General features: G+C 34.7%; 1 protein-coding gene and 1 long non-coding RNA gene across 2 annotated transcripts in view; both read right to left on the bottom strand.

The window, feature by feature from the left end:
* The window catches only part of LOC109533628 (alpha-2 adrenergic receptor), a 132,291-nt gene that overhangs the window by 45,457 nt on the left and 59,178 nt on the right, over positions 1–27,656 (bottom strand). The gene's annotated exons all lie outside the window — the stretch shown is intronic.
* Positions 9,326–10,806, bottom strand: LOC125504552. Its single transcript, XR_007281569.1, has 3 exons — positions 10,389–10,806; positions 9,872–10,094; positions 9,326–9,801 (listed from the first exon to the last, which is right to left on the bottom strand). It is a non-coding gene; the product is annotated as an uncharacterized LOC125504552 (long non-coding RNA).

Genomic DNA, 27,656 nt, shown 5'->3' with positions numbered 1-27,656 from the left:
CTTAATTGTACATTTGCATTTCTAAATTTGCGCGAATTTCCAGCACTTTCTTAAACAAACTCCCATCACAACTTCCATAGCGAACTTCTGGTTCAATATTTTTCACATATCAGCTACTATTTTTCGTGTTCTGCAGTTCTTCAAGTGGACCCAATTGATTTTCCAATCTTATGTTTGTGGCTGCTTAATCATTTTCCGAAAAAGGAAAGTTTTTTTAGTTGCTATGTTCTGCTGGTAAATATATTGATTTAATGCGATTTAAACCATTAAATTAAGCACTTATCTGAAGGACGACTTTGATTGAATCCTGAATTTCTGTGCTCCTGAAGAGAACCGATTTAGTAGCGAAACTTGACAACAATTAACTTCATATGCTGACTTTTAACTAATCATAGACAAGTTAAAGTCTTCAACATTTTTTCAATCGGTAAAGTAGAATTTAGAGTTGCAATAACCAAAAGAATTAATGTGGCTTCGAGCTACAATATGGAAACCAACAAATGTATATTAAGTATCAATGGAAAGATGTTTTCAACGATTTGCAAAAAAAATCGAAACTCGTTTTTATTTAAAAGAAACCTGAATCGCTTCTTTTGGTTTAAAAAAACGTGATTTTTCCAAAAGACCTGACTCGTCTATTTCTCGATAACTCTTGAGTTTATGCTTACATTGCACATGAACAAATATTTGAAATTCTATGAAAAATTCAAAATCTCATTACAAACTGAGCATTTTCAGTCACAAAAAACTGTAACCAGTCAGAACTTTGTTAAGTCACACGGAAATTTAGTCCCATTAAAACAACCAGAATGAATGACAAAAATCTACACCTACAATCATTTTTCCAAATAACATCAGATTAATTAATTCCACTTTATAAATCACACTAAATTGACTCTCCAGATGTGTAAAATGCAATTATTTAAATGCTGTTTTCTTAGGTCTGGATGACACTTATTTTACTAAACTCTTGATATGTATCATGTGTACTCAAAAAGACCCGACTAACTTAACACAACCTCTTTTCATATCTTGAGCGATTTAAGGAGCTCTAAAATCTCTTGAGCCACTTCAAGTAGCATGTTCTTGAAATTAATTAAGTAACGTAAATTACTTTCGCTTCAGCCTCATAAAGGCATTAAAAGTTTATTAACTAAATCAGTTCTTATTTTCTTGTGTAGTACTTTGGACGACGTAGGTAAACCGTTCAAACTGCTAAGTTTGAGGTGTTTTTTGAAGAAACTTTGGCGAACGGAGTTGGGCTTTTGATTTAATTTGAACACGACATTTTACTTTGGCTCTTAGCAGTTTGACTAGGCAAAACCATGTAGATTTTTAGTAGGACTTGCGTTGAATAACTCGAGTTGAAATAGAATTTTGGAGCATTTGCGAAGCTTGGTCATTTTTCAACTTGATAACTATTCTTTCTGCTTCGAGGCAAGAGTTTAAATAAAACACACATAAGCATTAGTCAACCTTCCGGAAAGTCTCGTATATTTTTGTGACTGCTAAGATAAATCTTGTGCACAATAAAGTAGGAAGTTTTGGAACTCACTCATAACGCCATAAATATTCGCTCCTTATAACTCCCGGCAAACTGTGAAGCGATAAAGGGGCCACTAAATCGGGCATAAACACAAATGGGAAAGGACCAAGAATAACCTCAGGAAACTAGATTTGCCGCTCTTTTATTGCCTATATGCCGTTAGTTATCCGAATAGGATCAAAAAATAAAGTCTACTATGGCCGCAAATACCACCTACCGAAGTAAATATTACTATCAAGCTTTGGCGTTTGACGTTTATTCTTCAATTACCACGATTTATGGATTGTACTGCAAGGTATGTGCCTTGATATTGCTTTCTTGGCTTGGCTGCTGTCTGGAAAATTATTTTTGAGGCCTATAAGGAAAGAGAGTGAATTTTGGAGCAATTTCACGTGGAGATAAGGTAGCTTTTTTATGTTCTAAATGAGGGGGAGATGGTGGAGAAACTTCATCAGCCATCACAGAGGACTCCGTATGGTACACGGAAGACATAAAAACAGTTTCGGGCACAGGCGCTGGTATAGTCGAAAGAGGAAGAACTGGGGAAAGAATTACCTTAAGCCTGGGTACAACTATGACAGCTTTCCAAGCAAGCATCCTAATAAGCAATAACAATTTGCACCCGGAAAATGAAGGAAAGAGCCTACACACGTAAGCACATTCCCATCGTAACTGGAGATGAAGCCACAATAAAGGCATTAGAATCGTACACAATCAGGTCACAATGTGTGATAGATTGTGTAAAAGAACTTACAACCCTGGCAGGGAGCTCAACCAGAGTAAAACTCACTTGAGCAACTGGTACAGAACTAGCAAGAACTGGTAAGAACAAAGAAAACGAGATTGCTGCGGCTTGCTAAGGCAGGGACCGAGAAACCACTGACCAACCGAGAATCTGCTAGTAGTATATCACAGGCCCAAGTTAGGGCGGCAGTTGGGTAGTGAATCTTCGAACAACACAGAAAGTACTGGGAGGAGACAGCGCGACTCCATACTGCAAAGCAGTTGGTGGGACCTCCACAACCAGTACGTAAAAATGAACTGCTAGGTCTCAGCAGGCAAAAAATAAGAAGGATAGTGGCCTTTTTAACAGGACATGCCCCCTTTAAAAAACTCCTCTTCGGGATGGGACTGAGCGATCAACCGGCCTGCAGAGGTTGCAAATTAGAGGACGAAACTACTCTGCATGTTATGTGTCACTGCACGTCATATGAAACAGGTAGACGAAGACTCCTGGGAGGGGATGAAATTCCACCAGACCAGATCATGCGAACTCCCCTCGAGATTCTTCTGGAATTCATTGAATATACAGGGATAATGAGGGAGTAAAATTACGAGGGCACAATAGGACAGAAATGACCGCGGGGTACGCCCAAACACCACCTCGGCGGTGAGGAAAGGGTTTTAGTAGGTAAACAGCTTAGCTGGAGTCCCACACAACCCAGAGCACTCCCAGACCACCAGCTCTGGGAGTGCATAAAAGAGCATTTCCCAAACATCACCGGAAAAAAAGGTACTTTTTGCTGCTGCAGGCAGTCCTGGAATATAAATTAGAACAAAAAGCTTTCAAATACGTTGCACTTTGGTTGGAGAGATCACTAAAAGAGTACATATTTCTGATGCCAAATCCTGAGCAATAATGTTTTTAAATTTTTCGACCTTCTACTGCTTAATTTATCGCCGGCTGGAAAGCGTGGGACGGTCAAAATACAAGGAGCAACCGAAGAAATGTGAAACATTTAATCGGGCTTACTTAAAAATTTTCTGGGGCTGTTAAAATTTGCATATATTTTAGAAATCTGCTCCTCCAACTGTACATTAGCATATCTAAATAGGAAACGAATTTTTCCATCCAACTCTTGGACATTGCCGGAATAAAATCCGGAATTAACGGAACATTTCAGGCAGGCTTTCTTTGGAAGACTTCATGTTGCACGATAAACTTGGAACAGTTCTCGCTTTTGTTCGTAAACAAATCTGTGTCTGGATTTCAGTTGTGCACGTGTTGTTTTATTTTCAATGAATTGTCCTATGCAGACTAATGCGTTTCTCAAGTTTCAACCATTACGTTGAAATGCTGAGTCGGAAGCGAGGAAGCGGCCGGAAAATCACTAGTGAACAGTGGAAAATAATAAAACTCAACATCTAATATTCAAAGGAAAGACGAAGACCATAAATTTCGGTCACCGATCTAATAAAATTCAACTCTCATAAATTTCGTTGGGAGATGCGGAAAAAACTCCCACCAAGCAATTTTAAATTAGATTAACTAAAATGCAAATATTTTGCGTTGTTGTAATAAATCTAAAGCACAGTCAAGCCCGGAATATACTGTTGTCTTTAGTTGACCTAAAATCTCCAGGGAAATATAAATCTCGAGAAGATTCGTCGGTCAGTAGATTAAATCCGCTCCCAAAGCGGGGAAAAGCTATTAAATCGTCAACCAAACCGTTGCTCTGGCTTTATGATACTTTAATAAGTTGTTACGTTCAAATATCCGTAATGCGCAAATTATTACGCTGCTAGGTTAAAACGCTCTTGCAGTCAGAAGTTAACTGTGCTTGCAAGCGAAATCTGTTTGTGTTTAGTGGATCATCGTAAATAGCTTCAGGCTACCTTCGACGTTTTATCTAAAATCCCAAATAACCTCAGACTGCCTAATTTCAGAATCTGTTTGAGTTTTTTTAAATTCAAATTGCCACTATTGATTTTCCTGTTAGTCTTTATGAGCAAGTCTTTGTTTAGTGTGTTAATTTTATAAACTGGCTCCTTTTCATCTAATAAGTGCCGGTCTGCTAAAGATTTTCAGTTTAGTGCCAGATAGGAATCTTTACTAGAAGTTAACGTGAAAACCTTTCAAGGGTTCAACAGTACATTTTTAAAATTACCTACGTGAAACTTGATCACTATAAATTCCTGAAGGTTGTAACTAAGTTTACTGCAAATGTCCCAGTTCGGGATCCACTGAAAAAATAATTAAATTTTCAAAAAGCTCATCAATGGCCTGAAAATAATTATGAGACAATTTATATTGGGACTTTTGAGTGTGATTCTTCAGTAGTTTACATACGATTGAGCGACTAAAAATGCAAATAATGTATAATTGATCGTCTTTCCCCACCTCGAAACATTTCAAAAATTCCTTGATCGGCTTTTGGATACTTTGCGGGTAGTTCCTCAGCTTCCTGAAATTCTTTTTTTTTAGGCACAAATGTGGAGTCAAGTCACCAGCTTTAACTTTCAGCCCCTTTATCGCTGACAATAAGTCATAGGCTTTTCTTAGATTTTAAGGTTCGAAGTTTTCATATGATTTTCCACTTTTCAGATGTGGTGATTGCTCACTTTCAGACACAATTTTGAAAGCTTCCCCAGTTTTCTTTTATTCGCTTAAAATGTTACACTTAATGTGCTTTTTATCCAAATCATTTTGGGTTTTCCTTTAAGCTTTGGACAATGTCTTATTTGATCCTTATATTAAAGTCAAGTTGGAAATTGAAAATATCTGAAACTTCAATCCTCGGACTTTCTTCTGAGTCACGTTTAGATTTACTTTAACTTAAAACCTTTTTCTTATATTTTATGTTGTATCAACAGCTGGTTTTGCATCAAACAATTAAATTTTAAATCGACTAAAAGCTGAATATATTTTGAAATTTTCTGAAAGCCATTCTAAAGAGACTTCGGGGATAAAGCACATCAATAAATCTTCACCTTTTTGTACCACTTTAATCGGCTTGCTGATGCTGAAAGTTTGATTTTATTTACAAATTTCTTCTTCTACTGACTTTGATTGTAAATATTTGGTTTCTGCAGTGCTATTTTCAGGCTAAACCCTGCACATGAGAACTAATGAGAGTGAAACCAGCTCTAGGTGTGCCTGAGATTAAAAGTTTTCCTAATTTTTATCCATTTCTTCAACTTTATTGTTAAAGGAACATTTTCATACATTTATTGATTAGAAATAAATTTGGCTATATTTTGAGATTTGTTATGGGTATATTTTTAGCGTACAATGCAAGGTTACTTTTCCTGATTAGTTATAATACTACCTAAATCCTTCCTTTAATAAGTGTTGCCGTTGAAACGTTTTTATCTGTAACTTATACAGTGATTTGTTACTCGAATATAACAGCCTGACAAAAAAATCAGTTTGTTTATCTATGTTAAAACAGTTCTCAAATAATTTGTAAGGAAAAGTTTCAGTCCTTTTTACAGGCACATTTTTTAAAACTTCTTAACGCATCTTACATTAAGCGGATTTTACATCTTTTTAGCTTGATTACAAAATCTATTTTCATTGAATCAAAATACTTTGAGAATTCCTCGAATTGAAATTCTGGAACCTGGTTGAAAACTTGACCTAATTGGCGACACAAAATATCAGATTCCAGAAAAGTAGATTGTCTTAATTATTTAGACAATTTGAGCCAAAATTTGTTGAGCCACCTTAGTGTTAATTTCTGGTTGCTCTTGGAGGCGAATTAATTGAAAAATTAGTTGGTCACACACGTTTTGCGTGTGATTAGCGATTATGTTTAATAAAATGGCCACAAAGCAAAACGTCGCTTTTCATTAATTAAAAACACAAACACCATGTAAAGAAAGGCGCACTTTTCGCAGTTTATCCAGGCTGGTAAACCAATTAGTAGAGTGTTTATTTTGCAAATCCCTCCAACTCATCTTACTCCTCCACATGTGTGAGAATTTAAATAACGAATACGTGGACCGACCTTTTTAATTAATAATCCCTAACGAGCGACAACAAAGTAATGGTATTAAAATGCTAATGTTAATTAAAAAACGTGACTGAATTCAACTTTATTGGATACATTCGTTTTTCGAAAAACGGTTGCACTTTTATGCGAAACTACCCCAAAGCGTCTTTGCATTATTATAGTGGGATAATGAAATCGTTTGAAATGTAGTGGAATTGATGCAGGCTCAGCCAGGAACATTAACATGTATGCCGCCCAAATACCAATAAAAGCTAATTAGTTAAACAGCAGAGAAGCAAATTGGTTTTGCATTTGCTTCAATCATTAAGGCAACCGCAAATTTTATTGGCTTTAAATTCAGTTAAATTTATTGCAAGTCCATGCAACTATAATGGAACTGTGACAATGCGTCGAATGGTTTAGCTATTTCGATGCAACAAAACAACCCAATCAGTCGGGAGGAAAGTGAAACTAATGAGGAAATTTATGTTTTTAAAGCTGATTTTTAACCGAGCAACCCCTTCACATTCAGATAGGAATGAGAAGCATATTTCATGCCTTGCCGACCTGCCAACGATAAAAGGATATCATTTTGACTGATTGTTATCAAGAATTGATGGGATCATTGATGAATAGAATAGGCCCGTTAATAAAGTCGGTTAGCGTAAAAAACACATTAAACGAGAATGGATCAATTGGGGCCGATGATTAATTAGCAGCGCCCTCAATTCCTCCTAATAAAAATTGATCGAAGCAGGACGCAATTTTAAAGAAAAAGTTCCAAAAAACAGCATCGAACAGAAACAGTTTTATTTGTATCATTGAAATAGAAACTACATTGGAAATAAATCCATAAAAATAATTTCATAGGCATCAGGGATTGCATATAATTTCCTCGAAGCATTATTCTGTCTCCGTGTCGAATATCTGAAATTTTGATTTTGACAAGCGAATGGTAGTGGAGCATTTGCGATCCTAATTGCAACAATAAATCAATCAACCTATACAAATATTGACACATTTAATTCCCAGGTCTGTAACATGCTATTATAATAGGCATATAGGCAATTTATATTAAAGGGTCGATCATTTATCTTTGTGTTCAAAGCATCTGTTCAAAGCCTCTCCGCAGTCTATCCTTGTTCGGTTCGAGAAAGCGAAAATTGTTTCTCCGCCAAGATATTATATTGATTAGCCATAAATTTTCAAATTCGAAGCTGTTTTTCCAAGTTTTCAAGGATACTGATCCAATCTGAAACTGAGCAGATTTAACTCAATCTAGGTGTTTTAGAAACATGCTAAGTAGCTCACATGTCTGCAGTCTAATAGGAGAAGATCTCAACCTGGAAGTTTTAGTTCGCTGAAAGTATTATCCTCACAAGAGTAATTATATAATGCAATGAGACCTTGCTTAGAACTTCGCTAATCATACTTATTCAGTGTTGTCTACGACTAATTACCCTAACAAGCTCTCCTAGAACTCATCTGAAACTGCACAGTGAATTATGAATAATTCTCCTTTAGCATTTCCTAGTTGGGCGAAATGAAAAAAGTTGTTGGAAACTAATTACAGGGCGTAAATTTAAATCTAAACCTGAAAACTAATTTCCTCCCAAGAAATTATTTATAGCTTAAGATATCACTTTAAGGTACGCTGGCCTGAATTTCGTGCACAGATAGTCTCCTTCAAACAGGGTCATAAATTTCAGACTTTTCTTTCATGGTCATAACTTGCATAGATTCATGTTCATTTATTTCCCGGGGAAACTCAACGGTAATTTCCAACTGTTTAGCCTAAAATTAATCATGAAATGTAAGCTTTCATGCCCGGTCTGAATTAGATCCTTCTTGCAATAAACGGCAGCAATACTAATTCTATCTGATGTTTCCTTTGAATTTGCGGAAACATTCACAACCGGACTAAGTGAGTTGTAATGTCTCCTTTTTCCTTCAGTCAGTCAGTTGTTTTCCTGTAGATTATCTGGTGTCACCTGAAGACGCAACATTAGCCTGATTCGACTTGAAACAGCCTCAACATTTACAAATTGCGCTTCCAAAGTCCGATGTTGTATTTTTCGCGATAACTACACGAAAAGATATCCTTTAAACTTTCCGGTTTGAGACAAAGGATACCTAATTAAGGCAAATCCCGGAAAACTTTAGCAATCTCTAAGCTACAATAAAACTTTAGTTTTCTGATTGACCGGAAACAGGTTTTAAAGTCTTTTTGGTAAATTAGCAATACAAATTACTAATTACTGACTTACGTTTATAGTTGTTCTATTATACTTTTATATATACATTTTATTATAAGACTATTTGATAGCTTTTTGCCGCCGATGCTCAAGAATTTTTGGGAAAGAAATGCAGATTACAGTTGAAAATTCGTCGCTAATCCCTATCTTGAATTGGCTAGGCCTATTTTCTTTCACTCGGGCAATTTTAAACAGAACGGGGAAATAATGCTAAAGTAAAGCAGGAAATTTTGAACTGATAAGCAAACTGCATGTTCTAAATGTTTACAAGCCAAACTCTTGGCCGAAATGAAAAAACCCGTTATTATCGTGTTTCCAAACTCCTGCTAATGTCATTTCGATTAAAGGGATAGTGGGCCTTTCTTGAAAAATTGTGGAAAAATGGTATCAAAAACAATCTGTAACAACAGGCATGATAAACCATATAACAGTTTGCTGCATATTTGCGATCATCTCCATCTGGTGATCTTTCAGCTTAAGTACTAGTTTGATGAAGGCAAGAAATAGTAACACTAGTCACAAAATCGTGTTTGTATAAATATATACGAATAAAAACATACAGAAAAAAAAACAACAGAAGTTTTTAATTTTGGGTTTTTGGGAAGAGATCTTTAGCGAAGTCACTTTGGATATTTTGAGAAAACGTTTTCCTTTAAGCAAATTTTTCCTTCACATCCAACATCAAACTTCAAACCTTCTAATCAACATAGAAACCTGAAGCTGCGAAGTGAGGATTGAAGCATTTCCGTGGAAAAATTTGCAGGTCTCCAATAAAACTCAGTCACTAAAAGTTTCCTCAGTGTCTTCAAATACCAATAGAAAACGTGCAATTCTAAGCAGTAAATGCATGAGAATATAATTATCTGCGAGCAATCCTTTCAAAAATTTTTATTTATTTTGTCGTCATTTCGCAGTGTTAATATCTATCGAAACAATCACCAAAAATAATTTGAGGCACGTTAGAGTTTAGCTCTCTGATATTTTCAACTTTGAAAATGAAAGATTACTTTAATAGAAGGCTGAGTGTATAGAACGTGCCTCATTTACCAGCAAAGCCTCACTATATGGCAACCGGAACTGTTTGAGCCCTTTAGCTTTTCTTGGATTTGCCAGCTTCAAATGGAAATTTCAATTTGGAAGCAGGGATTTCTTGTTTGATGTCCGAGAATTATTTCATATCAACCTAAATGCGCCAAATTGGAAATCGGACGATTAGTGATTAGATTGTTCGGCTTATGGATTCCATAGGTGCAGCATCAGAAGGTAATTCCAGTTTCGTTACATTCTGGAAATTTAATGCAGGTAATTAGCAAATACATGACCATGTGCATGCATTTTAACAAAGGACAGTGTACCTGCATTTGTGTGAACTGCATCCAAGTGTTTTATATGTATATTTTCTGCTGCAAATAAGCCGGGCAGAATACAGCAAAGTATAAAATATGTGCACAGCGGGCAACTCATATATCTCCTTGATAAGTGTCTTTTGTCCTTTTACGCCTACTCATTAGTCTAATGATCCCAGAAGTGATATGTTTAATTGGGAGGAAGCACTTTTTTAATGTTGCGTTTGTGTGACTATAACAAATTAGTGCAATTCAACTTAATTTCTCAGAAGATATGGAACCTAATATTGTCAACACAAATTAAAACGTTCTTTATTAAATAATCTGAGAAGTTTTCACTTGTTTTCAAGTATGATCCAAGCGTATTGCTGGCTAATACATAAATTATCTGGAAATACAGTGCACCAAACCAAGCAATTAAATTTTGATGTCCAAACTGAGATTGTCTAATCGATGAGGCTGAACTTTTCAAGCCCAAACTCCAATCTTTATTAAACTTAACAAGCCACGTCGCTTTTCCGTTTACCTGATTTCCCGCCGAATCACTCGTGACTTCCATTTTCCCAGGGACAAAAAAGAAATACCATTTATCAAGACTTCCGTAAAGTTAGAGAGTTTGCGATTTTTTCAAACAATTAACTCGTGTTTGTTGTGAAAGGAGATAAAGTTTGCTTAAAAAATGACTGCAATCTGATAAATTATGAAGCTTCAGAAAATGAAAAACCCTAAGTAAATCGTTGTTACATTTCAGCTCCTCATTTTACCGGTTTTTTCAAGTAAATTATTTGAATCACGCTAAATTAAAAATGAAAAGAAAAACCAACTTTCAGTCCGTCTGAATAATGGCCAAACTAAAACCCCATCGCGTATAAATGAAGAGGCTAAAAGGATTAGCACTGCACTTTTTCACCTGATAGTAAGATAATATGTGGAGAACTTTTCGTACTTTTGAACAGGTCTCTATCTAGAATAGAGCCCGGCGACCTTTTAATAATGAAGGGGAAAACTCAGCTTATTGTGCATGGGCGCTATTATGGTTTTTAGCTTCTAATTCCATTAGCAGTTAATGGTTAACTATAAAGCAGGCCATTATTTGCGTTATAGCCGTATTTATTGCCTTATTCTAGGGAACGTGCCAGTAAAGATTACAGGCATTTTCCAAAGTTAATATAGAATTGTTAATACCTCTGGAATCTTAATGTTCATCATTTTAACAGCGATAAACAGCAACAGTATCTACTTGTTGAAGAGTTGAATAGAAAGTGCTATTAACTTTCAAACATTTTCATTTTCTGTAAGTCCACTTAAGAAGTTAGCCAGTCCTATACCCAGAAAGTTTTTTCAGTCGGTTTCAATGGGAGTTTTCTAAAAAAGTTGCAGATATTTTCAAAACTTTACCACTCTAAAACGCCCGTAACTATTCGGGTGAAAATGGCACGAAGTCTGAACCAAATACCAAGCCACATATTGGCAAAATGTTGTTCAGCTTGCAAGAGTGGTTAAATATTCAGAAGCTTTTTAAGCTGTGATATCTGAGATTTGAAACATGTTTGCAAGTAAAAACGGGTGCAATTTTGAAGCTGAATCTCCGATAACCCCAGCTAGATGTTGATGAATCGAAAAAATGTATGTGTTTAGGAATAGGAGTCGTTTAATGAGAAATAATCATTTGAAATGAGGACTGTTCATTCTACATCTGCTAAATTCCTTTCTATTTGCATTTCCCACTCAATTTTTGGCCAAAGTTTATTGCCCAAAGAGATAAAGTTGACTGAAAAAATCCTATCACTTAATATAGCCCATACTTTGGAGTTTACAGCTTGGAAAAGACAAGCAAGGAACCCGGTGGAGAATATTTATCCGTAAATAAAGGTGCAAGAAGCGGTTGTGTACATAAGTGGACCGAAAGGAGTTGAGAAGGTCGCCCTAATTGACAATATATATCCTCAGAGGTAGAGAGGTATTTGCATAAAGGACACTTTCAGAAAGTGGCAAGGAAGAAGATATGGAGAAAATTATTTCATCATTCTGTGGAATGGCGGAGGTTTATTCTCGAAAAGGTTAATTGCCTGTAAAAAACAGAAAAATGCAACTAGCAAACAAAGAGAATTTTGAATACAGTTGCTTGATTGAACGACATCTTTACGAAGAAGACAATACTCATTTGCGAGTCTTTGTGTTGCAGCTGACTATAAATACAGCATTAAATGTTGCTTTTAAGAGCCGAATTGAAAACGTACTGAAGCACTTTTGAAGCAATACAATTAGCTATTAAAATGCTCGAAAGCAAACGGGCTTTGACTTGTATTTTCACTGTCCCATCTCTTTATTCGCCAGTTAATGACTTCGGAGCTGTTCTATTTGATTCGGGAGATAAAATGTATGCAAGAACCATAAAAGCAGAAATAATTTACAAAGTATTTCATTTTACAGTCCAGCTCACTCAATGACTGAAACTGGTAGTAAAAATATTACAAATCCAGCCAATACAGCGGGAATATTTGTAATACTGTCTATTGCTTCTATTGCGCGTAGCAATAATAACTTGATCTACGCCCCTCGTAAATAAAATATAGTCGACCAGATGAGGAATAGAGCTGATTGGTCAAATTCGTTATATGCACCTCTTTTTTTGGCAGATAATGCCTTATGAATTAATAGGATCTATGCAGGAACACGAAAATAGGAATAAAACCCCTCTAGTGGAGTTCAATAAATAACTTTGTCCTAAACAAAAATACGTACACCCATAAGTTTACTTCGAATGTAAATTGAGTTTGATCAACGGCTCAGAGGGTCGCATGAAAGAAAACTTTGCAAACGGTGTAACAAAAACAACTTAAGCCCTTTTTATAACCATTCGGCCTAGGTAAGGGACAGTTTCGTACTTGTGTTACACAAAACAGAAATCTGGTTGGTGCCAGAAGCACGTACAAGATAATCTTAGTTCAGATGTTTTCGTTGGCCAATTGCTTTATTTTATTACACAGTTTCCTCCGAATTCAGATGATTTAGTATGAAGGTTATTTAAAACGCGCATTGAATGTTTGGAAAAAATCTAGTAACACAGAAGAGAAAAGCTCGCTTTAGAGTAGACGCGCACATTTATTTTTCCGCCCTTGAACATCGAAAAAATGTGCTAGAAGGCAATAAATCATGTCAAAAATATGCCAAGTGTAGAAGAACTCTCCCGCTTGGAGTACGGACAGGAATGTAAAAGGTTTTTTTCAGGGTTATAAGAGTTTGGATGACAGTATTAATATATCATTTTCAAGATAGCTACAGGTAGAAGTATTCCTTTAGCTACTCGATGGCGGCGTAAAAACAGACAAGGCAGTTGGGCAAAAAGTCGGATTATGTTTATTAATCGCTGGCCCCAAGTACGATGGAATATCGACAGTTTCAATAAGGCACTTTCAAATTTTGTTTCGTAAAAACTATTAATTAAAATAAATTATTACTTACTGCATTGATAATACTTATCGTACATGCAAATCCAGTAAAAATGCCATTAATTTACAAAATAGCAAACATTTTCTTCGCTTAACAGTTGAGATCGTAACCGAATACTTATAGACAGAATGCTACTCTCTACTCTCACCATCTATTACTGGTAAAAGCAAATGTTAACAGGAGGTTTATATTTGATGTAGGAAATAGCGAGAATAGCATTGCTCTTTTGCACAATTTGCGACGATAATGAATCAAAAGCGAAAATAATCGGCTGTTTTCATTGAGTCAAAGTATTCATTTTAATGGCGATGGTTGAAGCGATTTGGAAATATTGGCGATCAAAAAGAGCAATCTCTAAAACGGAAATTAAAGCTGAACAAAAAAGATAATTAATAGCAGAGCAAATAAAGTAAATCAAAATCATAATTGCTACTTTTATACGCAAACAATGCAGCTGAACAAGAAAATGGAAATTGAAAATAGACTTTTGTTCGGCAAATAATCGCTAATTTCGCTTTGTTCGTAAATACGCTTAACTAGTAATTTTGTAAACAAAAAAACTCTTGGCAAAATGTTTTTGATAATTGGATCTTTTTGTGTATACAGTGGATCCCGATTTTCAGGACGGTTGAAATGTCGAAAAAATTAGTTAATTTGTTAACTCAACTTCGCGGAACAGTTACTAAAATTGGAATTTCGACATTGTAAAACTAGGCAGAATGTTTAGTTTATATGAGAGTAAAATGATAACGGCCAAAATATAAGTTACAGCATAAATTTAGATCTGAGTGGATCGCATGAATGAACTCATTCCTGCAAAAAATAGCTGAAATTGTGTCCTAATTAGTTTGTGTTTATTATTGAGCATACATGTGAAACTTATGTTTTAAATAAAAAAAGATTGCCGAAAAAACTTCATTTGCAAGTCTTTAGAAACTTGCAATAAAAGGAAACAGAAAAAATTCGGTAAGTCTATAGAGGCCGGTACAAATTGGTAATTATAGTCTCCAATTTTATTTCGGTACACATGTTTTACTATTATGAATTGTAAGTAAAACACATTCAACAGATGTAGCTCTGAAAGTCATGAAAATCTGTAACACCTCTGCTTGGATAAATGAAAGAAATCATCCTCACGCTTACCTTTCATATTTGTTATTGCAATTGGTATAATATTGTACAGTTTTGGTCCTATATACTATACAATGTTCTTATTCTTCTGCTATCAGTATTTAGCAGATGATTCCATTTTTCCTCTTGTATTAAAAGATTGTGAATTAATTTTCAAATTTATTGGTATAGCACAACAGAGAATTTCCGAAAAGTGAAGTAACTCAAATGTTCTTACAAAATTATTCAATTCCGTTTTTCTCAGAATTGTTTTCCGCTTTTTCTAAAGTGACTGTTATGGAAGGAACTAACTAAGCTCAACAACAAAATAACGTGTTTCCACAACTATTCTTATGACATTAAAAGACACAAAGTTATAAATCATCTTGGGTGAAGATGCCGGGAACCTTTACATTTGTCACTAATATAATCTTTAGTCTAGATTAATAAAAAATTGCGTGGCAATGAAGTATTTTATTAAGTGACTATTAGAATTAATTATAATTAAACAAATTAAATGCATGTGATAATGCTGCGTGTATCAGTGGTTTGCTCCCAAATTCAATTTTAAAAGGTGATTTTTACTCTCGCTCACTTTTTCCGCAGCTATTCAAAAAAACTTTGAGCTTTGCAGTAATGTTCCGTAATTGCGCTGGAGCTTATACACGCACCGAATACAAACATGCAATTTGTTCTTCTAAAGGAAGTTTTCAATACTACAAATCGCAATATTCTGCTAGTCGTCGGCTCATAAAAAAATCAGTTCGTTGTTAAGCTATGAATGAATATCTTTACTTTCATAAAAATTATATATTTCTTTTAAAATATGATCCATATTTTTGGAATCCCGGTTTTATCAAAATTTTAATTTACCTCAGTTCAAATAATTATTGTATTGGAGGCAAAACGCATGGGCAAAAGTGGCTTTATCAAGTATATTCGTTCCGGAGCGTCTCTCAATACCACAGTAATAGAGAACTTAGACAACATTTTGGTAATTGGATTATGAAATAATGCAAAGTCTCAAAAGAAGAAAAACAACGACGAACTCATTCTGAAACAATAAGCTATTTATTTCTGTGCTTGCATTCGATAATCTTTCAGCGGAGGCCTCGCAACCTCCAAATTCCCCTGCGAATTTTATTTTTCCCAATTTGTTGCCTTATTTGATGGGGGATTATAGGAATACGGGCTCGTTAGAGCCGAGCTTCGCATAAGTCAAAATAAACGCCGCTTTCAAGACATTATTTTCAAACTTCGCTTGACGATATATCTGCTGGCGGGAAAGGGCCTAAGTTTGTTTCAAAACTAAACTAATAACGCACGGTTCTTTTTCAAAGATACGTGTTTTGACAGCAACAAATTCCCCACTTGCTTATCTCGTTACGAGTTTATTTGGTAACCTCACAAACTTTTCGTCGGCTTCGAAACGAATGAACATTGTAAAAACATTCTGCCGCCGACTGAGAGTTACACATGTTTCGGGATTTTATTATATTTACTGCGGAGAGTTTAGTGAATTATCAACAGTCAATTCATTTCCCTTCAGTTTTCCCGGGCGCTTAATGCGGCCTGAAGCATTTAACCTAGATTCACAATAAATGAATTCTTTGATCTGTGCAGAAATAATTTCCTATTAGTATTCCAGGCTGTTTGCTGCGTGCTGTGAAATTTAATTATTCATGTTAGAAACGGCGACGCTCAAATACCCGGGATTAACTCGGGAGATATGAAACATATCCTATATTTTTTGTCGTCTCGAACTAGAAAGATGATGTTTGTAGTTTATTCAATTAAATTCTGGAATGGCACTCAGCAACCATTAGGCTCAGAATGTCGAGGCGGGATTATCCAACTTAAATAAGCAAAGATATGTATGCGTGCTGATTGGACTTACGCCGCAATATCACCTCTATCCTTTCAGCCTCACCTGAAACAAAAAAAAACATATTTTACTATTGGCCCACAATAAAACGGCGATTAGCCAAGGCTTGTGGCCGAATTCTATTCAGAACAATGGCTCTAAATAGTTAATTTCCTGCCCCCAGCTGTCAATTTGCCCCAATAAAGGTCCAATCTTTTTACCGAACGAAATCCTTTCCAGCCAGCTAAACTTATTACTTATTCGTGATACCCTGTGTTGCTTGACCATTTTTCATCTGTCCCTTAGATGCTTTGTTTTTCTCGGAACGGTGCAGAAATGTAGCAAAGCCAGAACTTAATCTTGGAAAATAAAGTGGACCAATAACGGGAGAGCCATTGCGGCAAAGCTTTAGTCCAGTGCCGGTCACATGATGTATTTTATTCGATTTCTTTTCGGTAATTGGCTCGTTTCTATCATAAGGTCGATATGCAAACAAGCAATAAAAAGCTGGTTTAAATCATATCGCAGAAATTGAAAATTCACACTAATAGCATGTTTTACATGTTTTCAATTTACGTGGTTTTATTATGTACCTTTCGTATTAAGAGGCCGCCATGCCCCTTAATATTTAATGGGTCAATCGGTTACATCGGTGTATTAATTTTGATTGATCAGGTAACAGTAATTACTGATGTTCAATTATCCAGGCAAAGTGGAATGATGTCATTAGTACCTGGTAATGGGTTGCAAGAACTTATTGAACATGAACGATAAAAAACCTCTTATTATGAAAAAAACTGCCTGTAAAGCGACTGTTGCTATTTTAACCAGTAATACAGCTTTCCTTTGGTTGAATAAAAATTAAATTTGTATTGTATTTATATAAACCAGGGTATCGTTGTGATCTAAACAAATCGTTAAATCGAAAACAAGGTCTATGTAAACTGGGCTTGCAGGCGAGGAAGGTCCTTCCAATATTATTTACACCCATGTATATTAAATTATTTCAATTTCGTAATACAATTAGGGTTCCAAATATTTATCTTTCGTAGAAGATCAGATTAGCGTGATTAAGCAAAATGTAAAGTAAAAAGTTTATTTCCTATTCATCTAGTTTCGCTATGAAGGCAATTAACACCCAGCACAATGTTTTAATTTTTTATTCAGGAAAACTGACTGCTGGAGATTGAACTTAATCTGCTTACGTTGTAAGGCAACAAGGTATTACTATTAAATATAAGACAGTTAACAAACAAACGAATGTGAATGGCATTAACGTTAAGAAATACATTCTGAAATAAATTATTCATAGCTTCAAAGCTGTTGAGCTTTGTTTGAGTGAAAGTAGCAGGTTAAGAAATTTGGGTAACTTGAGCAATTTGAAGCAGGAACGACTGTGACTGCTTAAAAATATTCCAGTTTTCCAGTCATTTTTGGTTTGCATGTTTTGTAAATGACGCCAAGACAAATCTTTAATTATTTGTTGCCCAAGGAAACGAGTTTTGCTATATTCAAAGTGTTATTTATTGAAATTATATAAATATTAAATCCAATTAATAGTCAGACGTCCCAATGTGGAAGGGTCATACAACAGAGCAGTTTGGCAATGAACCCGAAAATAACGTCGCGTTAAATGTCCTTGCAAGTGAGAAATAAACATTTTTCAATGCCGAAAGAAAAGATTAATCTTCTCTGGATAAAGATGCATCGTTAAGAAATGAAGCTGAGTGAGTTATAAGGGAAAATTAAATTTAACTCGCACTTGAAGAGCAATAAAACTACTCAAGTAAAACTAAAATGTTTCGTACAAAATAGTAGAGTAGATAGTAGCCATGGCTTCATAAAATTTGTCAGTTATTTTCCAATAGAAGTGTTAAAAGTCAAGAGAAAAAAATGAATTAAAAAAGTAGTTAAATGACACTTTTTTAATTCACACAGAAATAGAAGGAAAAAAACATGCAGAAATGTTCTTCGTCAGGAAATACAAAAGCTTAAAAAAATACACTGCTTTTAAAAAATATTATTTTTATGCCATTAACTCTTGCTTTAAAAATAAGCTTGTGAAAAATTACCAAGCATGATATTTATTATACAACTTTTAATATATGGAAACTCTTTTGCAGTTTTAAGGTACTGAATTGCCACCTTCCTGGTTGCTCATTTTTAGGGGCTTGTTCATTTATAAAAAATTCATAGTTGTCACTTAATTATTCATTCGTATAAAAAAATTTGACTTTAGCTTATTTAATATTTGTTGCTTTCGACAACAATGAAAACTTGATCGTTTCAAGAATGACAAAAAAAATCAGAAACGGGAAATTTATCAACTTGCTAGATTGTAGAAAGCTTCCTAGCTTTCCACTTTCACTAACAAAACTTACAGAATAGAAATAATTAAAATGTATAAATAAATACCTATAGTCTATTTGTAGATGTTTCAATGTTCAAATTACATTTTATTTATTATTTAAACCATATTTAATTAATTAATATTATCAAAACTAACTTTGAGCCAAAAAAAAAACTTTTTTAGTTAGTAAATATTGACGATTTCAGAAGCCAACCATGCATAATCTAAAGACGATGCGGTAGATTTTCCTATGAGGCAACAAAATACACTTATCTAAAAGTAAAACAAAGAACTAGATGAAAAAATAGCAGCCATCAAAAACACAACCGCTCTATAGTAAAACAGTAAAATATGCTAAAATATAAAAAACTATGAACAAACCTAGAGTCATATGGTACAAATCAGGACTCGATCACATAAAAATAGAGTCAATCATAGAGTATCTAGCGTTAACTTCAATTGACGTTTGTTCAATGTTTAATTTAAATGGACTATGGCTATTTATTTATATTTGTTTATACAGACCCTAAAAGCAAACATCTGGCATGGGCTAAACAAATATTCTTTGACCAGCAACCAAAACCGTACTATTTTTTACAGCTTCTAATCTGATAATGCCTAAGCAGATCATTTCAAACAACTGTGGCAAACTGTTTTTAACAACATTTTATCTCCACAATTTCAATTTGTTACTGTGACTCAACTCCAATCCACTAAAAATTAGTGCCACTTTCTGTAGCTCCTGAAAGGCTTTTATGTGTAGTGTCCTGGAAAATTGGCCATTTTCTTTAATATTGGGAGACGATGTTGCACATTTGATATCAGATAGTTATTCCTGGGATACTGATCAGATATTTCCAGCTGAAGGAAATTTTTCAATTGTTTTACAGTATCAAGCAATAAGTGCACTCGTGATAAAATTTTCGCATATTTACCCTCGCATTGACAAGGATTTCTGAATTAAGCTGGCAATTTTTCCATATCTCCTGTTGGGTTGTGCTAACTCTCGTTAACAAACAGCAGTTAAGTCAGTTAACCGAACAGAAACCTATCAGCTAACACGAAAACACAGAGGCATGTGGCTAAGCAAATCATTGTTCAACTTCCCTATGACCATTCATACGGATGATTCTGTTTAATGGTAGAAATCACTCGATATTTGTTGCGAATCACTGAAACACCATCAGTTCGGCGGGAATATGTTTCGAAGTCCGATGGCTTGTCTGATTTCGGTTGATGAAGCACATGTCAATAGTCAATGGCATTTTAAAGCCTTAAATGCATGCCAGTTCTTTGTTGGCATTGCTGAGCTGATGTATTCCTATTGCTGGCGATTAGTTAACAAAGCTCTATATTTGGCACATCCGCCAATGTATACATATGCTAATATCCACGCTAGGAAATATCCAAACGCAATTTGCAAGTCAGAGAGGATTCCGCGTGATGCTATATTCGTATAAACTTCATGCAGCCGCAGTGAATGTCGATTCCGCAAAAGAGCCATTCATCAACAGGGGGGCAATTGAAATTTTCTATGCCTACGGCAGATAATAATTATTGATGAACGCGATTTTCCTAAATATACGTGGTGTCGATGGTGTTCTACCACTCAGAAGCTTGAAAAGGCTCAATTTTAATGCCCGGATTGGGATTTTTTGTACGAACAATAAAAACCACTTACTCACTTTCCAGCGACTGAAAGTTGGTACTTTCAGCTCCGCCCTAAATAGAGTTATTCGGCTTATCACCATCCGCACACTTTTCTGGAGTTGGACTCCTTAAAGACTTAAAAGATTAACTGAGCTTATTAACTGGGCGTTATGCCTAAATACCTCAGTCGCTCAACAAATGTTCTATATAAATGAGCAACTGCATAAATTGTTTATTTTGAAAAACGGAAGGAGAAGAAGAACATCACCCTCATGATGATGATTATACAGACAAAGGCAAAATTAATTAGTTTGCGTTTACTTTCAAGGGTCTTGAAGATGCGCAAAATATTTTCGTGCCTTGGAGTGTTAAGACGGGTTTTGAAAGGACGTGATTGCAGCCAATAATTAGAAAAAACTCGAAATTAGAAATGGAAATCGAAGCAGAAGGAGCAACAGAAACTTGCAAAATTTAGAAGCAAAAGTAAACTTAAACTCATTAATATAGAGACAAAACGCACTTAAATATATTTTTTCAATCGATGACAAGTTCGGTTAAGTTTTAGTTCGGGGAATTAGTCAATGATTGCAATAAAATGCACGATACCTGGATCGTTAGCTACTCTAAATTTTAACGTTTCAAAAGTTTCAAATTCAAAAAATTCAAAATTAGAATTGAAAACAAATCACCTCATTTGTTCATTTGCAAACGGCTTTAAAGTGCAAGGTCCTACTCAAACTAAAAAAAATGCAAATAAAGGCGACTTGCAAGAGGAGAACTAATCTGATTGTTCTAATTAGTTTTCAATAGAACTGACAACTTACTATATTCCTATCTTTCCTGGGTTTCAGTCAAAGTGTGAAGTAAAAATTTTTGATACATTGTTTATTTCATTACGTTTCGGCGAGACAATAGCGCCATCATCAGATTTAAAATTTTACACAAACTACAAACACCAATTCACAATTAAAACATGTTGTATACAATTTATAATTTTCAAAGTGTTAAAACATTCATCATTTTTTGAGGGAAAAAAATTCTTCCTTTTGGGAGTAAAAATCAACGACCTTTTATGTCATTGCCTTCTTGAAAACCTTGAGTTTGTCTAAATTTTTTTCTACATTTGCGAGAGTGGTATGCATGTATTGGGATAAGCAGAAATAGTTTTAATTTTTCACTAGTATTCCGAGTGTTCCATACTAATGGCTTTATTCGGGTTTGGTAAATGTTGCTAAGGTGACACGCAGTCAGGAAAATAAATCAGTATAAATATGCTTTAGAGTGGATGGAGAAGAGTGCTGGGCGGTGATTGACACGATAACTAAGAGAAGAATATGAATATGAAAGGAAAGTAAAAAGTCACACATTCACAAGCTGTGACTTAATAAACTAATCAACACAAAAAGCTTTAGGAACAAAAGCGTAAATTTTGTCCAGGAAAATTAAGGCATCGTAACATTGTCTTTGTCATCAGTGCAACTACAGTTTTTGTTCGCATGTATTTTCACTTTAATGTCAATATCAGTTTTGTTTTTTCCAGCAATAAACGCATTAGCTTAGTGCTTACTTTTTAAAAAGCTTACACAAGAGGCTCTTTTGTAGTTAGTTGTGCAAACACTCTATCAAATTAAACATTGTATAAACTAAAGCGCAAGGTTATTAGTTATATAAATCCTTTTACGAATAAATTAATAATAATAATTACCAATTCCCTTTACTTCATCATAACATTTTTTTTGCAAGATCAAACAACTCCATTAATTATTAATCCTACAAACATAACAACATTTTTCAACGCTAATTTTATTTGGATGTATTGCAAGTTTGAGCTGTGAAAACGAATGTAAAATTGGTTCAATGACGGTAATGGCAAAAATTCCATTTATCCTTGAAGCAATATCAATGCAAATTGTAGGATTTCCTTCCTGACTCTGTCGGATAGAGTAAATGAATTAAAAACACCGTATATACGCCAGAAGAACTTAAGCTAACTGGAGCTTCTCCACAGCACGTTGCAGTTTATGCCCCGATTGTACCCTTTTCCTGAATTAAACAGCAAAGTCTGTATAGTTATTAGCCTCTTTGTGTTTCTGCAGTTTACATCGTAATGGATATTGTTTTATGTGGAATGACTGGCACTTAATTCAATACACCTTTTCCTTTATCTTTCAATGTTCTGATTGAGTTTTCGCTATGAATGTCTGTTTTATTCAGCAGGTTGTACAGAGTGGCATACTATATTCAAAGTTTGTTTAAGAAAAAGTCGAAAATTGCACGAGGGCTTCAACTTTCTGATATAACACTAAAAATTGCATTAGCGGAAGCCATTTTGGACATAAAGTTTTATGTTACGGTTGATTCTATTACAGGAACTTTTATGATCTTTCCGTAAGCTTGAAAATTCTCCAATAGAACATAATCTGCCGTAAATCTTGATAGGTGATTTGGGAAAACCGAATGTAAATTAAAGCTTCAAATACACCAGACAAAAGATGGTAATATCAAACCTAGCTGCGACTATATTTAAACTATTCCGAAGCTTCTTGGAGCCGCGGTTATAAAATATTTTCGATTCTGTTCCGAGCTACGAAAAGTTTCCGGAAAATTAAATCTGAAATCATAAAGGGCCGGATATTATAAGGCGATATAACAGTAGAAACTCGATTATAAAAGACTATCTGGAACATAAAACTTTATGTTATTATCACCTCTATGGGAAGCATTATCGTGAATATAGCGAAATCATGAGGGCAAATTACATTGCATTTGGCACTCTGATATTCCATTGAATTTTTAAGAGTTTCATTTCGTGCGAAAACACCAAACAATGTGCGAATTCATTTACGAAATAATTTGTCTGTTTTTAACGTGAGCTTTGAAAAGCTTTAAATTGTTGATGCCTGTACAAAGTAAATGATGGAAGTGAATCAATGGAGCCATGAAAATTCGCTATGATCATAAAGCTGCATTTTATCTCATAAAGTTTTATATCGATATTTGTTCACTGACATTTGAAACCATTTTACAGCCGGAAAAAAGCTGTTATCAAATTCCCGCTGTCCTTTTTACTATACCTGCTTTATATATGAGCGAGCGCCATTCCACGCAGGTTTATTAGGTGTGTGGACTCGAAAAAATTCCCATATTAGGGCTGTAAAACAGTCATTAATTTCATGTACGTGTTTTTATGAGCTAACGTATTGTGGTACATGTAGGGAGTTTAGTTCGCCTTTAGTAGATTAGTCTGGATTTTACTGTTCTTTTTTTCTAATCCAGCTGGACGATTAGCTCAAATTTTAGAGCCAGCTATTTAACGGACTCTGATAAACTCTAGCAATTGAGTTATTTAGCTAATTCAACGGCATCAAAATATCTAAATTCGAGGATGGTATAACAAATAATCATCGGAATGGTTAAAGCAAAAGCAAATATCTAATATGGGGAAGCAGCGAAAATATACTCAATAGGAAGCTCAAAGCCCAATTTGAAAATGTCGACGATGAGCTGCAACAAAAGAGCGACATAAATTCCAATAAAACGCTTTTTAATTTCGAATTCCCACCAAACAGATGATCTTTTATTGACAAGCGAAAATTAATTTCCAGTTAAAAGTCCCCCTTTTTCCATTAAACCTAGCCGGAATTTTATTTCGTCGGCAGCCTGTGAAAAGCAACTTGGTGCCGAATATTCTTTATTGATCTTTATGATACTTGATATTACAGGTGGAGATGCTCAAGATTATTCCGATCAATTTAAAAAAACAATCCCGGAAACGAAACGTTTCCAGTTTAATTATTTTTAACCATTAGTGCAAGTTAATAGTGCGAGTGAGTATATCGCTCTAAAATGAAAGCATTTAATGGATTTGAGAATGTCTCTACCACATTTGGAGCCATCCTGTGGAATTTAATTTACATTTGGTTTCATTTTAGTACCCATTAAACACCCGTCGTTTAGATGGTGTAAGCGATTTGACCAAACGTGTTTAATCCTTATTTTCTTCATGCAGAGGGATAGTAAATGAAATAAACACTTTAATTCCTTATTAGTAAGAACAGAAAAGTACCTGCGAGACAATCATTTTTCAAACAGCAATTATTGGAAAATCTTGCCTTAATTGAAATTGACGCCCTCGCAAACATAATTGAGTAAGGTTTTTAGATAGTTTCGTTTATGATCGTATTTCAGTACTTGCTTCAATACTTAGATTGAGTTAGATTTTCGGCGAAATCAACTCCACAAATTTCGACACATTAAATCGCATAATTTTTAAGAATATTTTAATATTTTATTTTATTTTTTTAAAGTTAAACACGAAAGGAGACAGCTGGAATATTCAGAAAATATGTCGCAAAACAACAAATTGTGTCTCCAATATCTACTAAGAGGTAGAAACATACGGCACCGAAATGAAACTAAATACCTGCTTACGAAAACCGTATCTAAAAGAAGGCAGCGGTATAAAAAAATAAAACTTAGCATCTGAACTGATCTACTTAGTATGTTATGTAAGAACGGTCAATGAGAAGGCGTGGCCACACTTCAGTCGATGCCTGGAAAAAACTGTAAAACTTGGTAACGATAAGGAATAAATAAAAAAATTTAAACATCCAAAGCAACTGGCTGTTGGTGCTTCAAATATGATGATTCTGCAAAATGTTGTCAGCTCGTTTCAGGCCAAAGCTACAATTTAAGGACTGCAGTGCGGTCCAGACATACCAAACACATGGCCATTGTTTTAAATGGTTTTCGTTAGTAGCGCCGAGCTGGTTTGTCGACAAGCAACAATTGCTTATTTGCACTTAAAAACCATTTTGGTTTTATTACGTACTCAGGAAAGTGGTTGCGACCTACTGTATTATTTATCTTCAATTTTAATCAAGTAACATCCGTATTGCGCACAGTAGCTTTGGCTATCTATTTATTTATTTCAGTTTATTTTCATTATAAGCGGAATTATTCTCCGTCGTTGAATAACGACGTTAAATATAATTATAAATAAATATCGACTATTTACGAAACTTTTTCCGCCTCATTAGGCTAGATCGAATTAAACGATCATTATTTCTGTGTACACTTTTCGAAATAAACATTAATCGCGTTGCAGCAGATTTAAATATGACCCGACGTGCACATTTGCTAATAAATAATCTATATTTTTCGCCTACTAATTAAAGTCAGATACGGTTTAAATTAGTTGCATAATTTATCGAATTAATTTCGGAAAACCGATATATTAAATGTTTAATTTCGCCTTAATATTCATTATCTGATTTAACCTTCCTCTTGTGTGCATTGCATATAAATGTTTCAGAATTTCTCGTTTTACTAGGTTTGATTATGCTCAGTAAAAATAGGCAAAAATGGAATCCTCAAAGGACATATTTCAACCATGTAATAAACTCTTTATATGTATTGTTGCTTTGATCAATCAGCAACGTTTTCAATGGGTTTATTGATAAATCTTGTAAACCCTGTCAGCTGTTTGAATTTGTAATGTAATGTAAGGAAGAAGCAGGTTATTTATCCAATTTTTTGTAGCAATTCGAACATGTCGCTGTTCATCTAATGGAGAATTGAATTTTAATCTAAATGGATCAAATTGGAGCAAGTTATAGGAAGGTATTTTGAAGAACTAGGACTTAAGTGAAAGCAAACAGACCGACATTTCTCGAGTTCCTGAACATACAGAAAAACCAATTAATCATAAAAGCAATTATGCATTTGTTCGCCTGGAAAATTTTAAACAACGTAAAAACATTTTTCTTTTAAGCTATGTGATTACAACAACCTGCCAATATGGAGTGAGAGAGTCATCAAAATTCAGTGCATTCATTTAACGACCGCGTGTTACGTTCCAAAATAAGGAAAAAATTATACAAATAGAGGTCCGTGAAAGCTTCGTTTTCAAAATACAATGTCAAAATTTAAAAATTTAAAATGTTTTCCGTTTGTGTCTAAAAGCTCCAAGAGTCATTCATATATTTAATTCAAGTTTGAAACGTAGCCAATTGATATGATCTGCATTATTACTCATTCCAGCTGATTGTTAAATTCTAAAGGATGTTAATTTCTCTAGCCTGATGCACCTCAAATAAATATTTTCTTTGTTCCACCACTGAAGACTGACGGTTTAAATTATGGGTTTCAGTTGTTGTCTCCGTTTTCGGGTTATTTACAAAAGCATCACAAAACGCATTTTTTATGAATTAGAAAATAAAGCGTTTCCGGACTTAAGTTTAAACAAAATATTTCCTAATTTTTAACGTAAAACAGGATCCTCAAATTAATTGAGTGGTATTGTTGCACATTGGTTTATAACTCGGAGTTTACATAAGTCAGAAGCTAATCCAATCCTTAAAATCATTCTCTATCAATTCATGTGTAGAGCAAAAAATGTTCTACATTTATTTACATTCAGTTGAAGTCTCACCGAAGGTGGCTGGACATCATCATCCTAAATCATTTAAATTGATGGCTTAAAAAACAGACAAAACTCCCAACTAAATATGAGGCGTTTAGCGACATGAGTTGAGAAGCTCCATTCCTCCTAATGCTAATTTTAAAACCAATTATTATGCCTTAAAAAGGCTTTGCTGCTCATAACCGGCTCATCCGGCAGCGCAATGGACATTAAAATGTTAATTCCAAATACCATTTCAAAACCAATTTCATGAAACGGATACTGGTTAAACATTGCACTTAATGTTTATATTCGTAATCAGACTTTATCGCTATTTCCAGTGCAGCATTAGTGAAGAATCTTAAGAGGCAAGAAAACCATTACCCTGATTTACAGTTTCCACATTCTGTTGTTATTTCGTATTTATGAGTAGACGTATTCTAGTTGTGCAGCCTCAGTCAACTGCAATAAATCTTAAATTTTCCTGCTTTTGGTGTAATCTGGGCTTTTACAGTGGTTTACCTTTGACTTCCTGAATACGGCCGCATTAAATTTGAGCCAATTTCGTTTAAGGTTCCATGATTTACAGTAGATATTTTGAAATGATTGCTTGTAGTATTTGTTGCAGTTTAGACGAACATTTTACAGGCTTTGCATTCAAAAAAATCGTCCTGGTGTGACTTTATTGTGCAATATTTCGGAAAATTACTAACAGCCATTATAACTCAAAATTTTAAAATAGTCTGGTGGTATTCCGCAAAGAGCAGGGATTTGCATATAACCGCAGTCGGCGGCACGAGCATACGTGTAATTTATATAACTGTAAAATATCGTATATAATACGCCCACACGATTTTAAATTTTGGAAAATAAAATTGCACTAAATGGCCACTGAAGCCCATTTTTTGTACCGAAATTAAGCGTACGGTATGAAATATGCGTAAAAATACATGGAAATGAGTCA

Source organism: Dendroctonus ponderosae, unplaced genomic scaffold, assembly GCF_020466585.1.
Source record: "Dendroctonus ponderosae isolate FM_Combo_2020 unplaced genomic scaffold, Dpon_F_20191213v2 Dpon_F_20191213_5, whole genome shotgun sequence".
Taxonomy (NCBI): domain Eukaryota; kingdom Metazoa; phylum Arthropoda; class Insecta; order Coleoptera; family Curculionidae; genus Dendroctonus; species Dendroctonus ponderosae.
The sequence above is the reverse complement of the archived record's forward strand: the minus strand, read 5'-3'. Positions and strand labels throughout refer to the sequence as shown.